The 20,992-nt window shown below is 37.2% G+C and overlaps 1 protein-coding gene across 2 annotated transcripts in view; it reads left to right on the top strand.

Annotated features, from left to right (window-relative positions):
* The window catches only part of BBX (bobby sox homolog (Drosophila)), a 351,342-nt gene that overhangs the window by 130,921 nt on the left and 199,429 nt on the right, over positions 1–20,992 (top strand). For both annotated transcript variants that reach the window (XM_006873315.1, XM_006873314.1), the window contains exon 3: positions 17,829–17,902. The gene's annotated coding sequence lies outside the window, so the exon portion shown is untranslated. The remainder of the gene's footprint in view (positions 1–17,828; positions 17,903–20,992) is intronic.

The raw sequence follows: 20,992 nt of genomic DNA, 5'->3' as shown, positions 1-20,992 counted from the left end.
CCAGCTCCTAGATATAATCAGTCGTGCCATTCATAGGCAAGGGTGATGATCCTTATGCTTGTTGCCTAATTCTTCTCACAATGATGGAGAAACTGTCTTGAGCTCCTACATTCCCCATTCTCTTTAGGTGAGGATCATGGTGAGAGATTAGCATCTCTCAATCCTAGGTTTAAATGTGTGAGCTTGGATGACTCACAGATCCTGCTGTCTGCTAAATCTTTTTCTGATTCATTCCACGGAACACTCCATGTAAGTGAGACCACAAACTGCATCTCTGCCAACAAAACCAAACCAGACTGTTTAGCTACCTTTTCACTCCTACCAACCAGGGTACTCAACTTTTCCATCATGTTAGGGTAATACCACCTTGTCACTCTGCCCAGACCTCTAATCCCTTGGGCTCAATTTGGGCTCATCACTCCTTTCAGTCAACATATCATACTGTTGCGTAATCATGTCTACCTTGCAGAGTGCTCAGGCAGGCAGTGATGACACTAAACCATGCAGATGAAAATAGTGAAGGTGTTTACATGAAAAGACACACGAAAATTACCATAGAAGATCTGTGTGACTGGAGAAAGTAAAGTGTTGGGGTGGGGATGGGGAATCAGTGTTTCAAATAAGTGTCTTGGTTAATGGCATCTAGAAGATTTAATCAAGCATTATACTTGATACAGAATATATGTTTTATTCTTGCATGTTTGGACTAAAACCATTCTCTTTGTTTATAATAGCTAAAATAGAAAAAGCAAAACAAAAAACAAGACGAATAACATGAGACAGTATTGAGATTTTGCTTTGTTTTTAAAGACATTATCTTTTTAATGGAGAGCTGTGGCGTAGTGAATTATTTAATGTGTCTCTTCTAACCTTAGTCTTTGTAAAGCTCACCAAATAACTCTTTTCCTCATGGGTCTGGGTAAAACAAGAGAGAAGATACGGATAAGATGGTATGACTCCGAGTTAATAGTGATTGTAAAATTTGGAACTCTAACATGGGAGAGCCATCTCATTACTATCAAAAAATAAAAGCCAGGAATGGAGCGCATCCTTTGGACCTGAGATCCCCACACACTGAACCTCTGTGTCCTAGGGACAGAAAGCTGTGACATCAGGGGAGTGGTAGAGGAACAGCAGCAGAGTGAAGAGCCAGAGCACAAGTCAGAGTTGGTGGGCTTCCCACCCCATGTAGCAAGTAAAGCTGAATGACTTTGGGTAGAAGTTTAGCTTGCAGAATGGGGTACCTTCAGGCAATTAATGGAACTAGAGCCAAGTGTTTTCAGGCTTAGGCCTATGGTGGAGCGGTGTTCCCAGTGGGCATTTATCAACAGCCCTGCAAGAGCTTTGTAACATGCTGGAATAGGGCAGGTGCCAGGCCAACAGGCTAGAGACAAAAAAAGGCCTGCCTGTAGGCACGGCTGAGGAGAGTCTATCCTGAGTGGTAGAACTGTCGGAACTTCTGATTCTGCACTGTAACCTGCTAACTTCCCCAATAAACCCCATAACTGTGAGTCTGATGTCTGAGTCCTCTGTGGCCATTGCAAAGAATGATTGAACCCAGCTGAGCAGAATATGAATAGGCTGGATGGTGCCATTTCTTTTACAGGGACTCTTACAAATAAATATTATCAGTAGTTGCATTTCTTTTTGCTATAGCAGGCTGGTAACATTTCAATCCCTTGTCAACTTTCCAGAGCTACCAAAGACTCTCCAAGCACTACCTTTCTGACCTGTACTAGAAACTGTAAGCTTATTTCACTTTTAATTATAAAAAATACAAATATTAGTCACCCCATATTTTATGTGTATTTTACATTTTTAAAATAATGTTGGTATATATTACAACATTTTAAGGAAATTCATATATGAAAGAAGGAGAAAGCTTTCCAACGTGAATTGAAATTTTTCAAAATACTGAATCTAGTTGTTCTCCTTTATCACTGGCAGATGAGAAGTTGGCTAACATTTTCCAATTTCAGATTTTGGTGGAAACCTTCAGCAGATCTTAGAATTGCTTGTTTCCATGTGTTCATTATTTCAGGTTTTGAAGGTTTCTAGGTGTATCTACCTGTAATTTACTAGAAGCTAATTTTTAGTAAGGAAATATGATTTTTAAAGTAAGTTGTGGGGCCATTGTTTTTTGTGTGTGTATGGGTCAGATATTTGGGATAACCTTCAGAGGAAAGTTCATATAAGAAAAAAAATTATAGTTAAAAATGTGCCACCTTTGATAAAATATCTTTCACTGATATCAAATTAGTTATATGTATGGTCAAATTTACAATGAAAGGGTCTGTCCCCTGACAGGGGAAAAATGGCAAAATCCCTCAGGAAGTCAATTATAAGGTATGTTAATCCTTCTAAGATATTAACCTCATGATCTTCAATTCCAGGGTGCATTCTCTACCCTGCAAGTTCAGCTAAAAATATGCTGAAAGGCAAATTTCATAAGATAATGGAATAAAAATGTGGACCTAAGTCTATATGGTATAAATTAGAAAGTAAAATCCCTAGTCACATGTGAGTATCTGACAAATCCTGTGATCTTTCACAATTAGTAGCTTATTCTTTGGGATTATAAACGCCTGTTTTTAAAATAAACAAAAAACTCATGAATCTAGGGAAGTCTGTGGTTGGATGATTTAAGTATTTGATAATTTGTGCACTGGAGATTCACCCATATTTGTGCAGATGATGCATATAGCTTTGGCTATTGGTTGCTCTATTTTATCAATATATAAAATAGGTTTTTTTGTTGTTGTTGTTGTTGTTTTTTAAAAACAACCCTATAGCATTTCATCCGGTTACTTTCAATAGATTTGAATATCCATTAAATACTTTGGATTCCAAAGAACAGTTCTATGAAAATGGATAATGATATTTGTTTTTAATTTCTTACCTTAATTCAATTTTAGTTCAGTGCAATAATGGAGCATAAACTTGATATATAGTAATCAAATTGTATTAATCTTACAGCTTTTGGTTAAATATATGTATGAAAAGATCGATACTATATTTGGATTGTTGTTATTGTTGTTAAGTGCCGTCGAGTCGGTTTCGACCCATAGCGACCCTGAACAGGGTTTCTGAGTCTGTAAATCTTTATGGGAGTAGATCGCTTCATCTTTCTCCCGTGGAGCAGCTGGTAGTTTCGAACTGCTGACCTTGCGGTTCGCAGCCCGATTCGTAACCACTACACTACCAGAGCTCCCTATATTTAGATTAGAAACTAGTATATAATTAGTTCCAAAATTCTAAACTGTTTTGAGTAGTTGAAATTTGTATTAATTATGATTTAAAATGTAGTTTACCCAAACTTCCTTTTTCTGTATTATCCCCTAGCACATTTGGCAGTAGGAACAAATACATAGAGCTTTGGTTGCTGAGCATCATGGTTCCATACATCATGGTTTTTAGCACCCATTTGAATTTGTTTTCAGAAAGCTAGAGACTCCTAAAATGTTAGGATCAGATGCTGTAAGGCTTAGAGATCAGCCTTTGCTGCCCTATATGAGTCTTCACATAATAACTTCTTCATGTTCTGCTTTACCATCTCATTCAAGAGGAGCTCTCTTCATTTTTGGATAGCAGCTCTTACTGAAACTCCCAACTGCCTCCTAGAAACAAATATCTGATTATTGATTTCAGTTTTACACTCTGAAACTACCACAATTGGAAATTTATTACTTGGACCTGTTAGCTTGCAAATGTATCTCCCAGACAGTTAATATTGTAGTGCCTTCAGTCACTCACTTAAGATCAGGTTTTGATGTGGGTGACAGTGGAGACAAAGTGACCATTTGTGAAGAAAATTTGAGGATACTAAACCTCAACTCTGTTTTTGTTTAGGGCCAATGCTATAGCTCTTTTCTTCTAGTTCGAAACATAATGCTAACAGAGATAAACTGTTTGGTATGCTTATGGAGACTCTTTATTGTTCACTGTTAATGGGAACAAAAGAAGACACTGTACCTGTATTCTTCCATACCGGACACAATGGATTTTAAAGTACTGTAATACTTCATGATTTCTGAAAGACATATGTTTAGTGTTTCCCAGTTTGTTAGCCTAATCAACTCTGTCTCTCTCCCTGCCCATCATCCTTTTTCATCTTCCTTCTCTGCCAAGAATTTAGTTGGTTCTTTCCCAAGTTCAAGGTGAAGGGGGTAGAATTCATATCCTCAGTTCGATTTAGTTATAAGAAAGAGGCATATATAGCTCAGGAAATAGATAAAATTATTCTTTGATTTCTTGTGCTGAACCTTTTAAGAAAACAAGAGTTTCTCTCCTAATACCACCTGCTCATTCCTCTATCTCTGTTGTCTTATGTGCCATTCTTGTTGTGTGCTGTTGAATCAGTTTTGACTTATAGGGCTCCTATAAGGACAGATTAGAACTGCCTATAGGATTTCTTGGAGTCCTGGTGTGGCACTGTGAGTTAATGCATCAGACTGCAAAGTTGTTTGAACTGCAAGGCCAGTGGTTCAAGCTCACCAGCTGGTCCTTGGAAACCCTATACAGGGTTGTTATGGGTCGGAATTGACTCGATGGCACTTAACAACAACAACAATAGGATTTCCTAAGCTAAATTTTGCATGGGAACAGATGACCAGGGCTTTTCATTTGTGAAGTTGCTGGTGGGTTTGAACTGCCAAACTTTTGTTTAGCAATTTGTCTCCTAACCATTGCACCACCGGGACTACTGTAACTTTGTTGTTGTTGTTAAATGCTGTCAAGTTAGTTCGGACTCATAGTGACCCGGTGTAGGGTTTCCAAGCTCACCAAGGAGTGGCTGGTGAGCTTGAATCATCGACCTTTTGGTTCAAACCAACCATTGCATTAACCCACAGTGCCACACCAGGACCCAGTACTTAGTAAGCAAGTTGAAATGGTTGATTTGGAAGGAGAGAGGGTAATGAAAGTATGGGATATAGGATGTTGTTGTTGTTAAGTGCCTTCGAGTTGATCCCGACCCATAGCGACCCTGTGTAGGGCTTATAAAGGGTACTAAATTGGCTAATTAAAAGTATTTTGTTAGCAACTGTGTTGAACTGTGATTCAAATTTTATTATATAAGTATAAATTTAATTTTTAAGTTTAAGTCCTGGTGTGATGCTGTAGGATAAGCACTGGACTGCTGACCACAAGGTCAGTGGTTCAGACTCACCAGCTGCTCCTCAGAAACACTATACAGGGTTAGTTGGAATCGGCATCAACTCCACAGCACTTAGCAACAACAACATTTCACGAACACATTTTTTCCTGGGGCAGTGAATAGAACAAAAAATGACCATCGTCGTTAAACTTGAATACTTGAATAGGTACAAAAATTTATTATATGAAACTCTTGATGGTTGACTAAATTAATTGACAGCTACGAATCATATGCCAGAATCAAAATCCAAGGTGAATTGTTATTCTTCCTGTAACTGCTCATCCCAAAAGTAGAATAATTGAAGCTTGGTTTTAGTTGTGTTGTGCTTTGACATTCCCAGACCACTGTAAAAGCCTTTTTGATATGACCACTGTTTGGAAATCAATCTTAGTTCTGAATTTGCATCTAAAGGATACTCATTTGTTTGTATTCATCTTAATTCCAAAGAAAGAAACACTTACTTGTGTTGTTGCTTTTAAATTATAGTAAGCCCTCTTTTGTCTGGAATCTGAGTAATCAGAGAATTCAGCACTTTGAAGTTTGGGTATTTGCTTGTGTCTGGATATACCTGTGTGAACAGATTGCATAGCTTAGTTTTGATGTTTGTATATTTTATTTTGTTTTAATTCTTCAGAAACTGGATGTGTTTTTACCAGAGGTATGATAGCTCTCACCTGAGTGTAGAGCACTTTATTCTCAAGTATCCCATGTTTTTTCTTTCTCCTAAACCAAAGGAAAAATAATTTCTGACATATGCTCACGTGGCAAATTAGTTGAATTCCTGGTGTGCTGCTATAGGATAAACAAACACTGGACTACTAGCCACAAGGTTGGCAGTGCAAATTCACTGGCTGCTCCTGCGAAACCTTATCCAAGGTCACTATAAAACCCTGTACAGGGTCACTGTAAGTAGGAATTGACTTAAAGGCATTTAACAGCAATAGTAACCACTTACATGGTGCAAATGGTTAATGTACTAGACTGCTAACCCAAAGGTTGGAAATTCAAGTCCCACCCAGACGTGCTTCAGAAGAAAGGCTTGGGAATCTACTTTTAAAAAATCAGCCATTGAAAACGATATGGAGCACAGTTTTACTTTGACACACATGGGGCACCCATGAGTCAGAATTGACATGCTAGGAACTGGTCTTGTATTCACTTTAGTGTAGATATGAATACCAGCAAAATCAAAACATTGGACATACTTTTAGAAGGGTTGTAGATTTAAACATTTAAATTGATTTAAACATTTGCCAGGTTTTCAGTGTTTATGTTGAAGCCTCAAACTTTTCTTTCAGGCAAGTATAAATTAAGGGAGAAATTGGGATTACAGGAGTTGTTAAGAGCAGTTAAGTCGGTTCTGACTCATCACCATCCTGGATAGTGTTTCCAAGGAGCAGCCAGAGCGTTTGACTGTCTACCGTATGATTAGCAGGCCAGTGCGTTTCCAACAGCACCATATCAGAACTCTATTACAGGAGTGTTGTTGTTGTCAAGTGCCATCAAGTTGGTTCTGACTCTTAGTGACCCTGTGTAGGGTTTCCGAGAAGCAGCTGGTGGGTTTGAACTGCTGAGCTAGTGGTTCACAGTCCAGTGCTGATCCACAGTGCTACACCAGAAGGAGTAGAGATGTAAATTTTAAACATCTTGACCTACTACTGCATGCTGCTAAGTGCCAAAAAGATGTTTTTGTGACTGGTCATTTTGTCCATTTCCCTAAGGCTTCTACAATGAGTTTTCTTTTTAACTTGAAAAGTATGATTTTGTTGGTTATAAAAGTTAAAATTTCAAAATACACTAGCAGTGTTGAGAAGGATGGCTGTTATAGCTGTGTCTACGGCTGCTGCAGGATATGCTTTTCTCCATTCATCTTGTATCCTGTGTAATTGTGTAATTGGTTGTATTACATTTTGCTCTGGGCATCCCTATATTGAAGGAGCTCTGGTAGCGTAGAGGTTACGAATCGGGCTGCGAACCTTAAGGTCAGCAGTTCGAAACTACCAGCCGCTGTGCGGGAGAAAGATGAGGCTTTCTACTCCCATAAAGATTTACACCCTCGGAAACCCTGTACAGGGTCGCTATGGGTCAATGGCACTTAACAACAACAACAACAACATCCCTATATTGGAACTCGTTACTAAACCTTTTGTCCACCAGTGGGAATGGTGAATAGTTGAAGAATATTTCCTTTGATTTTTCTATTTGTTTTCAGGATTTTAATTTTTTATAGAAGAGCAATATACAACTAAAACGAGGCTTAATCTGAAGTAGGTATTTACACCACTTTAAATACTAGCTACCATAGGAACAGTGACAACTAATGCAGAGGATATTTATTGAGGATTAATCACCAGTGGAGCATTTATACTGTACTGAGGTTGTTATTGTACGGTATGTGTTTAATTTTAATGGAAGATATAATTCTAATTGGTACTAGGTATTTCTAGTGAGGTGAGCATTTAAAGGGAGAATTACTACTCATATATGCACATGAGAGTATGTGACTAGAGATTGGCATTTGCTTGTCATTCTCTAGTCAGTATGTTGTTGTTGCTGAGTGTCATTGAGTTGGTTCTGAATCATAGCGACCCTGTATAGGGTTTCCAAGGAGCAACTGGTGATCTTGAACCACCAGCCTTGCAGTTCAAACCAACTTTGCAGTCCAGCGCATTAACCCACAGTGCCATACCAGAATATTAAGAAACACAAATAATTATTTTACGTGCTGACTTATACAGCTAAAAGACCTCTTTCTCTGACGTCAGCCTAGGAAGAACAAGTGCTCTAGAATTAAAAAAACATTCTCTGACTGAATGCAAACAGTGTAAAGCTGGGGCATTTTTATGAACTTTTGCTGCTGTGGAGAACCACAGGAAGAATAGGGATCTCATGCATTAATGTCATCTGGTTCGGAACCTCTTATTGTTTAATGGATGATACTATTCCAGAAGAGTCTTGCAGTATGGGTATAAATGTACTAACCTGTGGCAGGAGCCCTGGGTTCTAGCCTTGTTCTGCCTCCAGCATGCTCTTTGGTTGAAGGAGTTGAGTTGAGTGGCTTCGAACTTTCATCTTTCTCCAACATTCTGTGTTTCTGTGATTTCATGGGATGTCTAATCTTACAAGGACAGTAGCATACAGTAATTGAAAAAGAACTTTGGAGATCTGGAATGTAGTCTTAACTTGGTCATAAACCAGCTGACACTTCCTTTTGTCTAGTCATTTAACCTTTCCGGGTCCTACGTACTTCCCCTGTTTCTTCCAAAGGGAAGGTTTCTGTAGCTTTCTGTTTTAAAACAGCTAATGACTGTGTGGTATTATTTGTAAGGGGAAGAATTGCTTTGTGAGAAAATAGCCTGAAAAGGGAGACTCTTGACACTTACTGTGGGTCTGTTTTGAGCAGACTCCTGTGTCTTTGTACTAGGAATATTTTTGCAATTAACATGTCTGGACCATGAGTATTTCAGCTGCTAGAGAAATCCTTGGAAATACATTAGACATACCTGAAAGAAAGGAGTAGGAACTCCTTATGGGTAGTAATATTGTTTGTTTTATTTTTAATAACAATACAATTTTAATAGAATGTACTTTTTAATAACATCACTAAATTTTAAATTACATTTATGAATTTATAAATTTCCTTAAATTGCCTTTATATCCAACTTAATAAAAGAGAAAGGAAAGTGCCCTTTCTTTCTCAGAACAGAATACGTTCCATATATAAGAATGTAAATTGCTAATTACTGACTTCCTGTTATCAAATGCATTTGAACTAAATTTATTTAATAAGCATTTGATTTTCTGTGTATTGCGAATTACTGCTGTGTGAACACAACCAAAGGAACACTTTTTGGCCTCAGAGGACAAGACAGTCCTGAGGTTTCTGCAGTGGGTTTTGTTTGCAAACCATTCCTTGAAGGTATAGGCTAATCCTGAAAGTGTATAGGTCAGGGTTTATGTGAATTAACCCAGTCTCTAAGGGGTAGAATGCAGGGCTGGGATTATCCTAACCCTTGTTTTCCACATCAGTGCTCAGCAGTTTGATTGAGTTCATGAATCTTCCCAAAGTACCTGGGGTTCCCTGTCATCGTTTCTGTTTCTGACCCTGGTAGCTGCTGTTGAGCATGCTTTTATACTTTTCCTGGAAGTGAACCTCCTTTTGCCTTAAATGTGTAATTTCCCTTGCCTGAGAAGGTCAAAGACACATTAATGTAGTTCATGGGAGTATAAAAGAGGTATTCAGTGCCTCCCTGCCAAGCCATCTGACTGCTCTAATGCTTACTCATTTCCCCCTCTACTTATGGGAACTGCAGAAATTCATGGTTCCACCGGAGTTCTTGAAGCAACAAACTTACGGCAAATGATCATTTTAATAAAATAGCTGTATTATCAAATCAGCTAATGTACTTAAAAAATGGTAGCAATAAAAAGTGTTTGCTTGGACTGTCAGAATTAAACATATGTTTAAATTCCTTAAATTAAAATGTACAGTGAGACACAATTTAGGAAAGTAGCAATTCAGTCAGCAATGGAATACCAAGAATATTCAAGGCAAAATTCAGTATGTTTACAATATGACTTTACTAAGCTACTTTCCTAATACTTAGTTTTAAATTCCAGAAAAATGTTACTAACATTTATTGAGCAACAACTGTATGCCAAGCACATTTATTGAGCAACAACTGTATGCCAAGCATTTTGCATTTGTAATACCTTCTTAGAGATAGTGATTACTACCTCATTTTGTAAATGAGGCATTGAGATTCAGACTTTTAGAGACCACTCCACTATTGCTGGTTTGTAAGCAGTGTACTCTGGTGATACAGTGGTTAAGCACTCTGATGCTAACCAAAAGGTTTGTGGTTGCAACCCACCAGTTGCTTCCTGGGAGAAAGATGTGGCAGTCTGCTTCTGTAAAGATTACATCCTTGGAAAACCTATGTGGCAGTTCTCTATTCTGCAGAGACCCTGTGAATTGGAGTCAACTCAAATATTACACATCTGGTCAAACAATGGATGCAGGGTTATACCTAAAGGCTAGTCATCTTTCCACAGAACCAGAGGATAAACACTGAACTGCTCTGGTAGTGTAGTGGTTATGAATTGGGCTGCTAACCTCAGGATCAGCAGTTCAAAACCACCAGCTGTTCCGTGGGAGAAAGATGAGGCTTTCTGTTCCCATAAAGATTTACAGCCTCAGAAACCCTGTACAGGGTCACTATGAGTTGGAACCGACTCCATGGCACACAACAACAACAACAACACCATAATTGGTAGTGCTGGGTCAGTAGTGGAATTCTCATTCCATGTGGAAACCCACATTTACTATCTTACCAGTTCACTTAAAGTATAACCAGTTCACTTAAAGTATAGCCAACACTTCTTCTGTCACAGCAGATTTGGGGTTAATATTGGATGCTGAGCAGTTTTCAGTGAGCTTCCACTAAAAGACCTGGTGGTCTGCTCTGGGGGACGGGCAGCATGGAGAATCAGCCAATAAAACCCCTATGGATAACAGTGATCCTCCCAATCCTTTGTGCATGGGGCCCTATGAGTTGGGGTCCATCTCAAATGCAGGTAACAACAAAAAACATCTTACTCTGCTATTTATGAGGCTAAGGAGAAAAAGATGAAATTACATTCTTTTCTCATTTCATGTCCCACTTTTTCTATGTGATCCCAGCTCTTTAATGAAATCTGCATTCTCTCCCTTCCAGCACACCATGCTTACTGACACTTACCCTTTTGCTTATTCTCTGGCAATGCCTTTAACACACTTCCCCATCCTGTCTCTCTGTGTACCATATTGCCACCATGAACTCTATAGAGTTTTCTTAGCTATAATCTTTATGTTAGCAAACCACCAAGTCTTTGTCCTGCAGAACTTTTGGGTGGGTTTGCAGATTGCATTGAAGCGCTTAACCATTGTGCCCCGGATGCCATTTTATAATTGAAGGGGAAGGAATTTCCAGATTTCTCATCTTGAGTAAGTACTAGACTGCTAACCGCAAGGTTGGCGATTCAGATTCACCAGCTGCTTCTCAGAAACCCTGTACAGGGTCACAAGGAGTTGGAATCAAATCTACTTAACAACGTCTTGCTTTCAGAAGTCCATGTTAAGGAAGGAATAATAAAGAAGTCGTTTTCTATTTTTGACTGCTAGTGTTTTCTTTCAAGGAGCTCTGGTAGCGTAGTGGTTACGAATCGGGCTGCGAACCGTAAGGTCAGCGGTTCGAAACTACCAGCGGCTCTGTGGGAGAAAGATGAGGCTTTCTACTCCCATAAAGATTTACACCCTCGGAAACCCTGTACAGGGTCGCTAGGGGTCGGAACCAACTCGACGGCACTTAACAACAACAACAACAACAGTGTTTTCTTTCACCTTACTGGGAAGCCAAATGGGCAATTCTGAAATCACTTAATAGTTACTTTAGTTTGCTATTAGATGCATGGCATCACTACATTAGATGTTTAGATTACTCTATTTAGGGTACCTTAAATGAAAGGCATTAGGTCATGAGGAAATGTCAGGGTTTTGGTGAGAAGGAGACTATGAGAAAGGTACTTCAGGTTAGCATTTTCTCTTAAGAATTTTCATTCTCAGTTTAGCTGACACTTGTAATTTTAGTTTAAGATTGGTGCCTGGCCAAAAATGCCTATGAAATAGCTGTGGTTTAGGCTTCAAATATAAAAGACAGGTGGGTGATTTGGCAAAAGTGTTATCTTTATTCATATTTTAAATTGTCAGCTTCTTTAGTTTATTTAAAATGAGTATGTGTGTCTGTCTGTCTGTTCCTACAGTTATCTTTGTCTATATGAAGATATTTTATCTCAGCAAATAATTTAACTAAAGGTCAGACTGGTTTATCAGTTCTAGGGAAAGTATCCTTCAGTTTGTGGTGGACCACAGTGACCTGATGCATGGAATTCATTGGCCAAAATTGTGTAATGGCTTGTATAATAACACCACTTTTAGTACTGTGATTTTTTATGTTGTGCCTGATGTGTGCATTGAGTAAGTAATTAAAAAGTAGGAGAGAGGAAAAAAAAACCTTGTGTACACACAAGACAGAGAAGACTTTGGTTAATTCAACACTTTCTTTAATTTTTTTTTTTTAACTACAAACATGATCTATTACACTGAAGTAAGACCGTAGAGTTTATATATAAGTTTGTTTATATACCTATAGTGTATAAAGAAGGAGTGCTGGTATCCTAGTGGTTGCGAGTTGGGCTGCTAACCTCAAGGTCAGCAGTTTGACACTATCAAATGTTCTAAGGGAGAAAGATGGCACTTAACAACAACAACAATATATCCCCAAACCCACTTCCCTCCATTTGATTTTGACTCATACTAACCCTATAAGACAGAGTAGAACTGCCCCATAAGGTTTTCAAGGAACTTTGGTAGCATAGTGGGTACAAATCAGGCTGCTAACCTTACAGACGGCAGTTCGAAACTACCAGCTGTTCTGCGGGAGAAAGATGAAGCTTTCTGCTCCCGTGAAGATTTACAGCCTCGGAAACCCTGTGCAGGGTCAGTATGAGTCGGAACCGACTCCATGGTACTTAACAACAACAACAATCTTTACAGAAGTAGACTGCCTCATCTTTGTCCTGCAGAGCAGTTAGTGTAATCGAACTGCTAGTATTCTGGTTCATAGCTGAGTGCTTTAACCACTGTGACACTGAGGCTCTTTCTCTTTTATATACTGGTGGTGGTGGTGGTGGTTGTGTGTCGTGGAGTCATTTCTGACTCATAGCAACCCTGTATAGAGTTTCCAAGGAGCAGCTGGTGGGTTTGAACTGCTGACCTTGTGTTTGCAGTCCAGTGCTGATCTTAACAGTGCCACACCAGGAATATATGCAGTGATTCTGTATGATCAGACAGGACTACACAAGGTCAGAGGTTCAAGCACACCAGTCACTGTGGGAGAAAGACTTTCTGCTCCCACAAGGATTTACACAGCCTCAGAAATTCTATACAGTGTCAGAACTAACTTGATGGCATGTAAACAACAACATGTCCATGTATATATTTATATCTACATATAAATATATAGAGAGAGACAAGATAGGTGTATGTATATGCATTGTATATAATGTGTGTGTATAAAGGAGGAGAAGTAAGCTTACAACAGAGAAAAAGTATTTTAGGAAACTGCATTGTGAAGTGGAGGTTGAAATACAAATTATTGGGGAAATGAAAGACAGCAGTAGGAGTTTTTGTGGATATGTGGACATTAGTACTTTTAGTTTGTGTTCTAGGCTTGTTTTGGCTTTCAGAGGTCATGCTGACTCAAGTTAGAATTACAGCATCTTTCAATACATAACAAATTTAAAATAATAGCTTAAAAATTGCCTTCTCATGTTCATTATTTTCTTTTCTTTAGGTATAAGAGCATATATATTCCATTTTCAGGGAGAAGAGGAAAAATCTACTTCCTTTTCTAGCAGTTTGGCTATGTTTGTTGTTTTTCTTGCTCTACAAACAGGAGAGACATCTTCTGTACCATGCATTGTATTGTGCCCAGAATTTTTTTTTTAAATGTAATTGTTCTTTAGCAAATAATTGCAGTCCAGATATGACTTTTATTGAGCTTGATTGAATTAGGGGTATGTATAAAAATGAGTTAGTTAAAGCTATTACCCAGAGAATTGATGAAATATTCTTCTACGTAAGTGAGCCACATGGTTACTTTGCAGTCCTTCTGCATTGACTAGGTAGTAGTGACTTCAGGGTGTGAAACACAGTGTTGGCATAAAAGGGAACCTTGCCATGATATGCCTTTGAATGCTTTCCTTGATATTAACACTTATTGGGAGTCTGCCTTATTGTCAGAAGTGGCACCTCACCTCTGAAAGTATAGTAGGCTTTTCAAACCACACCACCCCAAGGGGCAGTGCGAACTGTTTCACAAAGCCAGTTGCTTCAGGATATTTCAATGATCTTTACTATAGAACCTTCAGATGCCAAGTCAGATATCTTATTTGTGGTAATAGACACACAATGGCTTTCTTACCTGCCCTGATGTGGTTATCCAGGGGAATCCTGGGTTGTACCAGGTCAGGCTCTCTTTGGTATGTGCCCTGTGGGAGGTACTGTCATGGGCTGTAAGCAAGGGTCTTGGAAGAGCAAAGGACAGTTCTTAATGAGGCAGTGGGAGATAAATCAGGGCAAGTCAGAATCCAAGGCCCTGTGTGGGTGAGAATGAGGTTGGGAGGAAGCTGAAATGAGACCCAGAGAACATAAGCAGGCGCGGTGGCTCACATGACCCTGTTCAGTATTGGTCTAAGGGCACATCAAGTCACCATTCAGCTGCCTTGTGTTCACATATTAGGCCTTTCCCCCTGCCTACCAACTTGCCCTTCTGACCCATATACAGTCACCCATCTCTCTCAAATCAAAACACTTGCTGAAGCTCATGTACTTTAAATGCATAACAGCTTATGCTGAAACTGCTTTTCTGAAGCCACTCATGTGGGCATTTTTAACAGCCAGATAAAATCTGGAGTCTCCAAGTTCTCTATCAGAGAACTCAAAGGGGGCTGTCTCAGGCACTATCTTCAGCCTTGAAATTGACCTCCGCTCTTCTGGCTGATTCCCTGGCTTCTCTCTCAGCCAGTTAAGCCCCAAATGACTTCTTTGTTATCCTAAGAAAGTTTTAAAGCCCATATTGGCTACAGCATAGCTAACTTTCCCTATACCTCTACTTTATCCACAGATAGTTGCATCACAGGTGATAAGTTGTTGAACAGTAATAAAAATAAGGTAGTTATAGTTATTTTTTTTAATATAATTATAAAAATGAATAAATAAGAGTACCTGCAGATTACTAAGAGCTTATTTTGAGCTTATAAAACAAGTCCCACATATAGGATATATTAACATATTTATTTCTTAGCTAAGCATGTGCTAACTTCTTAAACTAAAGAGGAAACAAATCTTAAAACCAAAATAACAATCAAACCTGTATGATCAGAATTAATGGTGGAATCCTCTCACAATTTTGGTGGTACAAATTATATTTATTTTTACTTACAGCAGTTTATTTACTTGAGAGTTTTATTTATTTGCTTCACTGTTTTACCTCTATTATACTTAATTGTTGTTATGTGCCATGGAGTCGGTTTCGACTCATAGCGATCGGATTCGTAACCACTACGCTACCAGAGCTCCTGTTATATTTATTATTTATATATTATCCACTGTTTTTTACTCATATTTATTTAATTACTTCACTGTTTTTATGCAGTTATTTCTTAATATATGTTTTAATGATTCCTCTGTGTACTTAACTTGTATGCATTTCTATGGAAAAAAAATGTATTGCTATATATTTGGAGTTCTGGTAGTGTAGTGGTTACGAATCTGGCTCCTAATCTCAAGGTCAGCAGTTCGAAACTACCTCCTGTTCCGTGGGAAAAAGATGAGACTTGCTGCTCCCATAAAGATTTACAGCCTCAGAAACCCTGTACAGGGTCACTATGAGTCGGAACCGACTCGATAGCACTTAACAGCAACAACAACATGTAAATATTTAGTATTAGATATTTAATAGATGTGATTTTCTTAACATAATGTTTGTTGTCTATTTCATGATATTAACAAGCTGTTAAACCATTTATTTTGTCAGTTTTTGGAATTGTGCCTTCCCTTCATAAAACCAGTAGATACATAGACATTAATTGTAATTTAAATGTTCATCTTTTGTAGTCGTTTCAATGATCTGGTTTTACTATTTCATTCATAGCCTTGTTTTTAAAAATATGCATGAAAGAGTAGTATCTTTTGAAAACCACTTGAGAAAATTTAACACTTTATTTATTCTTTCTAGCTATTGTTTTCCTTAATAGTACTGGATGACAATTGAATCGTCCAATTTTAGATAAAAGAATCATTATACGTTTTTTGTATTTAATGTATAAGAGTCAGTTCTTCATACCTTCAAGCAAGTCATAAGATGACTAATAGTATTGGTACAGCCATAAGCCATTAAGTGTGTTATATATCTAATTTTTAGAGTGTGTTATAATTTAAGAATTGTTGTTTTTAAATGCTGTTGAATCAGTTGTGACTCATAGTGACCTTGTATAGGGTTTATGAGATTTTAAATCTTTGAGGGAGCAGAAAGCCCCATCTTTTTCCCACTGAGCGGCTAGGGAGTTCAAACCACAGTCCAGTGTGTGTTGTATAACATTTTTATAATTTGTGCACACACACACAAACCCAGAGCTATTGACTCATAGAAACCCTGTAGTACAGGATAGAACTGTATCCACTTGAGTTTCAAGGTTGTAATATTTACAGAAGCAGACTACCACATCTTTCTCCCATGGAGTGACTGGTGGGTTTGAACTGATAACTTTTCTGTGAATAGCCAAGTTCTTTAACCACTAGGAATCCTTCAGGAGGAAGGCAGTTGTCTCTTAGTTGAGTGTGAACTCGGTAGTCCTACTAAAGCATCCTGGGAATTAAATGAATATAGCTCTGGTAGCATAGTGGTTACGAATCGGGCTGCGAACCGCAAGATCAGCAGTTCAAAACTACCAGCTGCTCCGTGGGAGAAAGATGAGGATTTCTGCTCCTGTAAAGATTTACAGCCTCGGAAACCCTGTTCAGGGTCACTATAGGTCGGAACTGACTCAACAGCACTTAACAATAACAACCTCTCACAGAAACTATGAAAATGATAATACTTTAAAATGATTTAAGTTTGTATCTGTATTTGTAGTGTTAATTTATAGTATTAATTAGAATTTTCTTTTAATTTGTGTACACCATTTGCTGGGTTTTATTCTCTTTCCTCTATTTGTAAGTAGCCCTTTTGGCATAGTGGTTAAATAGTTCTGCCAAAAGGTTGATGGTTCAGACCCACCAGCCACTTTGCAGAAGAAAGATGGAGATAATCAACTTCCATAAACATTTACCACCTGGAAACCTTATTGGGCAGTTCTACTCTTCTTGATAGATCTATATGAGTTGGAATCTACTCCATAGCAAAGGGGGTTTTGGTCTTATTTTTTACAAAATCCTTGATAGCTAGAAATTGACTGTTTAGCAACATTGTTCAGGTGTGGTCTCCACCCCCTCCACCTTTTTAATTTTCACTAGTAATCTAGTCATCTCTCAAAACATCTTAAAAAATAAATTTGAGGATTCAGCATCTGAATCAAAGTTTATCATGGTGTCAGTTTAACTCCGTATTTTTCCAAGGGATTGATCCTGTTTTTGTTTTTCCTCAGTAACTTGATTCTAGTAAAACCACTGAATAATTTCAGTGACTTTTTTTGTTGTTAATAAAGTTGACAGTAACCACTTCTCTCTAGGTAATATTATATCAGACACTTTTATTAGTTTATCTGATTTTGATTGCTTAACTTTTTTTTTACTTTTTTTTAAACTTTTTATTGTGAATTGAATGAAAGTTTACAGGGCAGATCATCAATTTTACACTCAACAAATCATATACTTTGTTTCATTACAATGATTATAATCCCCTCCATGTAACATCCGTATTTCTCGCTATTCATTTTAGCTCTCTGAGTGCTTAAGTATTAATTCATTTATTTTGTTTGGGGATTATATTGCTAAGTGAGAATAAGTGACAGTTTGACTTTACTGCCCTTCCTGCCTTACCCTTTTAACTGCTTTCCACTGGGCCTTTCACAGAATCCTGCTGCATCACAGAAGCTGGAAGTTCTGATGCTCCATTGAAATCACAATGGAAAGTCTTGACCTGACTGGTAAGAGCAGCACCAAAGGTGCATCTTTCTTACTTACTTGGAGGCAGTGAAATGATGAAGAGCTATGTGTTGTCAGAGTCTATCTCAGCTTTTCCCCATCTGATGGATTCCTCTTCCATATTGCTCAAGAAGGTGTGACAATTGTGTTTGATTTTTTATTTTTTATCATTTTTTTTTATTTCTTGAAGTACCATTTTCATCTCCATCATCAAGTAAGTTAAATTTTCCTTTAAAATTATGATTTTCCATTATTGACTATTTCAAAATCTCTGATTTTTTTTCCACCACATAGTATGCTATTATTGACATTTAATTTATTAATGCCTTAGCAATCTAGAGGCTTCATACCTAAGTACTCAATTATCCAAAAGTGACTTTTTTCCCCCCTTTTAAAAATAACTGTGACTTTAAAAAAAGAGCCCTGGTGATTTAGTGGGTTACACATTGGGCTGTTGATAGCAAGGTCAGCAGTTAAAATACACGGTGGATCTCTGTGTAGCCTCCAACATCCTACGTAGGGTCGCTATGAGTCAGAATCAACTTGATGGCAGTGGGTATGATTTTTGGTTTGGTGACTTAAATAGTGAATCATATCAAGAGTCTTTCTTAGCTATTAAAAGTAATAGAACCAATTGTTTAGCTAAGATGGCCTATATCCATAAAACTATTTTAAATATTAAAACCACACAATGAAAAAAAAGTTGAAATTTAAAAATAAGTTGAAATTTGAAAATAAGTATACATAACAAATTTTATCAAATTCTGAAAATCCAAGATAATCTAATTTTATCTTTCTATATAAAGTATTTTATTTTTAAAACTATTGCTTTAGGGGAGAAAACATTTTAAACTTGTAAAATATGGCAATAGTATTTTAAAACTAGTTTTAATAATGACTACCCAAATTAATAAAGTTTTCCTAATCTGAACATTAAATGTGTGGTTATGTTATTGATGCTTGGAACTGTATGGTGAACTAGTGTGCATGAAAAATGAACAAATCAGTAAATACTGAAGTTATTTTTAGAAACTGATCTTTATCTTTAACTTTCTGATTGAGAAGTAATCTTAAATCTTTTATTTTTAAAATGTTATTTATTACCTTATGAAATCTGTGTAGAATATCTGTCTAACTTCTTGGTTTAGTAAGTAAATGACTGGATGTTGTTTTTCCAATTTGAGCGTAAATATAAAGCTTACAGGTCACCCTTTTAAATGTCATTGTCTAGGATTGTGTACATAGTACAAATGTATATAACTTACTTTTTGAATATGTTCCTAATACAGAATGACTAAACAGCTAAAAAATCTTAATGCCAGTGAGATTTAGTTATCATTGTTCCTCCTTGCTTTGTTCTCCATTAAAATACATTTAAGTGAAAGACACAAATTTTGGATTCAAGGATGACAGTTAGATTGCAGTTAACTATTGTTACACTAGGTCAGCAAAACACACTATGGAATATTAAAAATGGATACTGAAATTTCAAATAAATTCTCAATAGCTACTCCAAAAGGGAGTTTGAGTATAATGAAGTTTAAAGAAAATTAAATCTGTAGCATTATTTTGAATTTACTAAATACTTAAAAGTATAGTAGGATATTTTATGTGACCTATTTAGTAGGACCCTACATTGTGAACCACTAGTATGGCAGTCTTGACTAGTAGCCATATATATATATATATATTAGTTTTTAATATTAAATTATTGCAATAAATTATTTCTTAACTATGCATAATGGACAAAATTTTAAATTGCTGATAAAATTTAAGAAGAAAGCTTAATTGATGTTGACAAAGATTATATATTTCTACTTTTACATATGTAAAATTTATATGCTTAACTTAATACAGTACTAGCTAAGAAATGAAAAATATGCCATACAAAACTTAGAGTCTTTTAAGAAACAAATACTGGAATATGTTACTTGGCAAAAGGATTCCAAGGTCAAATAAATAAAGAAATCATTCTGCATCAGTTTCCTTAAGCAAAGCTATGTTTCAGTATGTAATGTTTCTTCAAATCTTGGTGTTTTATAATTGTAACACTTTATTTCTTATTCTGGTTGTTTTCCTTTTGAATATGCTGTCATTTTGCTCCATTCCTTCTTTGTTCTTGGACAAAAACTGAAGGGAAACCACCTCTGTGACGCACAAGTCTTGTGGCAGAAGGAGAACAGAGTGATGGGGGATCCAGAGCTCTGAAAGCAGATATTTGGAAATGACACCTGTCACTTCCACTCATATTTCATTGGCAAAGCATATCCCAAGACTAGTTCTTATGTTCTGGAGTAGAGAAAGAGAATTCCTATGGTTAGGAGTGATCTGTCAAGAAGACCAGGAATAAGTGGATAGGGAGCGCAGTGAGTATAATTAGCTTAGTGCCATCTATTATGGCTCTGTAGCATAAGTACTTGACCTCAAGGTCGGTTTGAACCACCTAGTCAGGCCACTCCTTGGTAACCTTATATGGAACACTATGAGTCAGAACTGACCCAATGACACTTAACAACAACAGAGAGACCGATGGAGTAGTAGGATAAACATTGAACCATAAGGTCAGTTTGAACCACAAGGTTTACGGGTCAAACTCAGCAGCTGCTCCTTGGAAACCCTGTACAGGGCCTCTAACAATTGGAACCAACTTCACAGCGCTAAACGACAACAACCTGTAGTATAGTTGACACGTCTAACAAAGTCTGTAGAAAATAAATTCTAGCAGTTTCTGAAATTATTTTATCATGAATCCTTTTGTGGTTAAATGAAAACACAGTAAGACATGAAAGTTTATCTGTTACAAACTAAGCAATAAGGGATTGATAACAGTTCCAGAGTTTCTTGTTGCATTTATACTTCAGAACTTTCCCACTATGTAATAAGGGTTTCTAGTATATATAATAGGCTTGCATCATTGTTTTTATAAGTAGTCTCAAAATGAATTAAAATCACTGCAGACTGAATCCTAAGTAGTGTGCGTACAGAAATAGAGAAGGAAAATAACGATGCTCATAATAGTTTCTTACCTATGTATAGTATGTTGTAGAACTTTGACAAATATCTAATTTGATATGGGAAGAGAATGAGAAAAT

The sequence above is a fragment of the Chrysochloris asiatica genome, unplaced genomic scaffold, assembly GCF_000296735.1.
Source record: "Chrysochloris asiatica unplaced genomic scaffold, ChrAsi1.0 scaffold00236, whole genome shotgun sequence".
In the NCBI taxonomy this organism is placed as follows: Eukaryota; Metazoa; Chordata; class Mammalia; order Afrosoricida; family Chrysochloridae; genus Chrysochloris; species Chrysochloris asiatica.
Note: the sequence above shows the minus strand (reverse complement) of the source record. Positions and strands in the feature narration are given on the sequence as shown.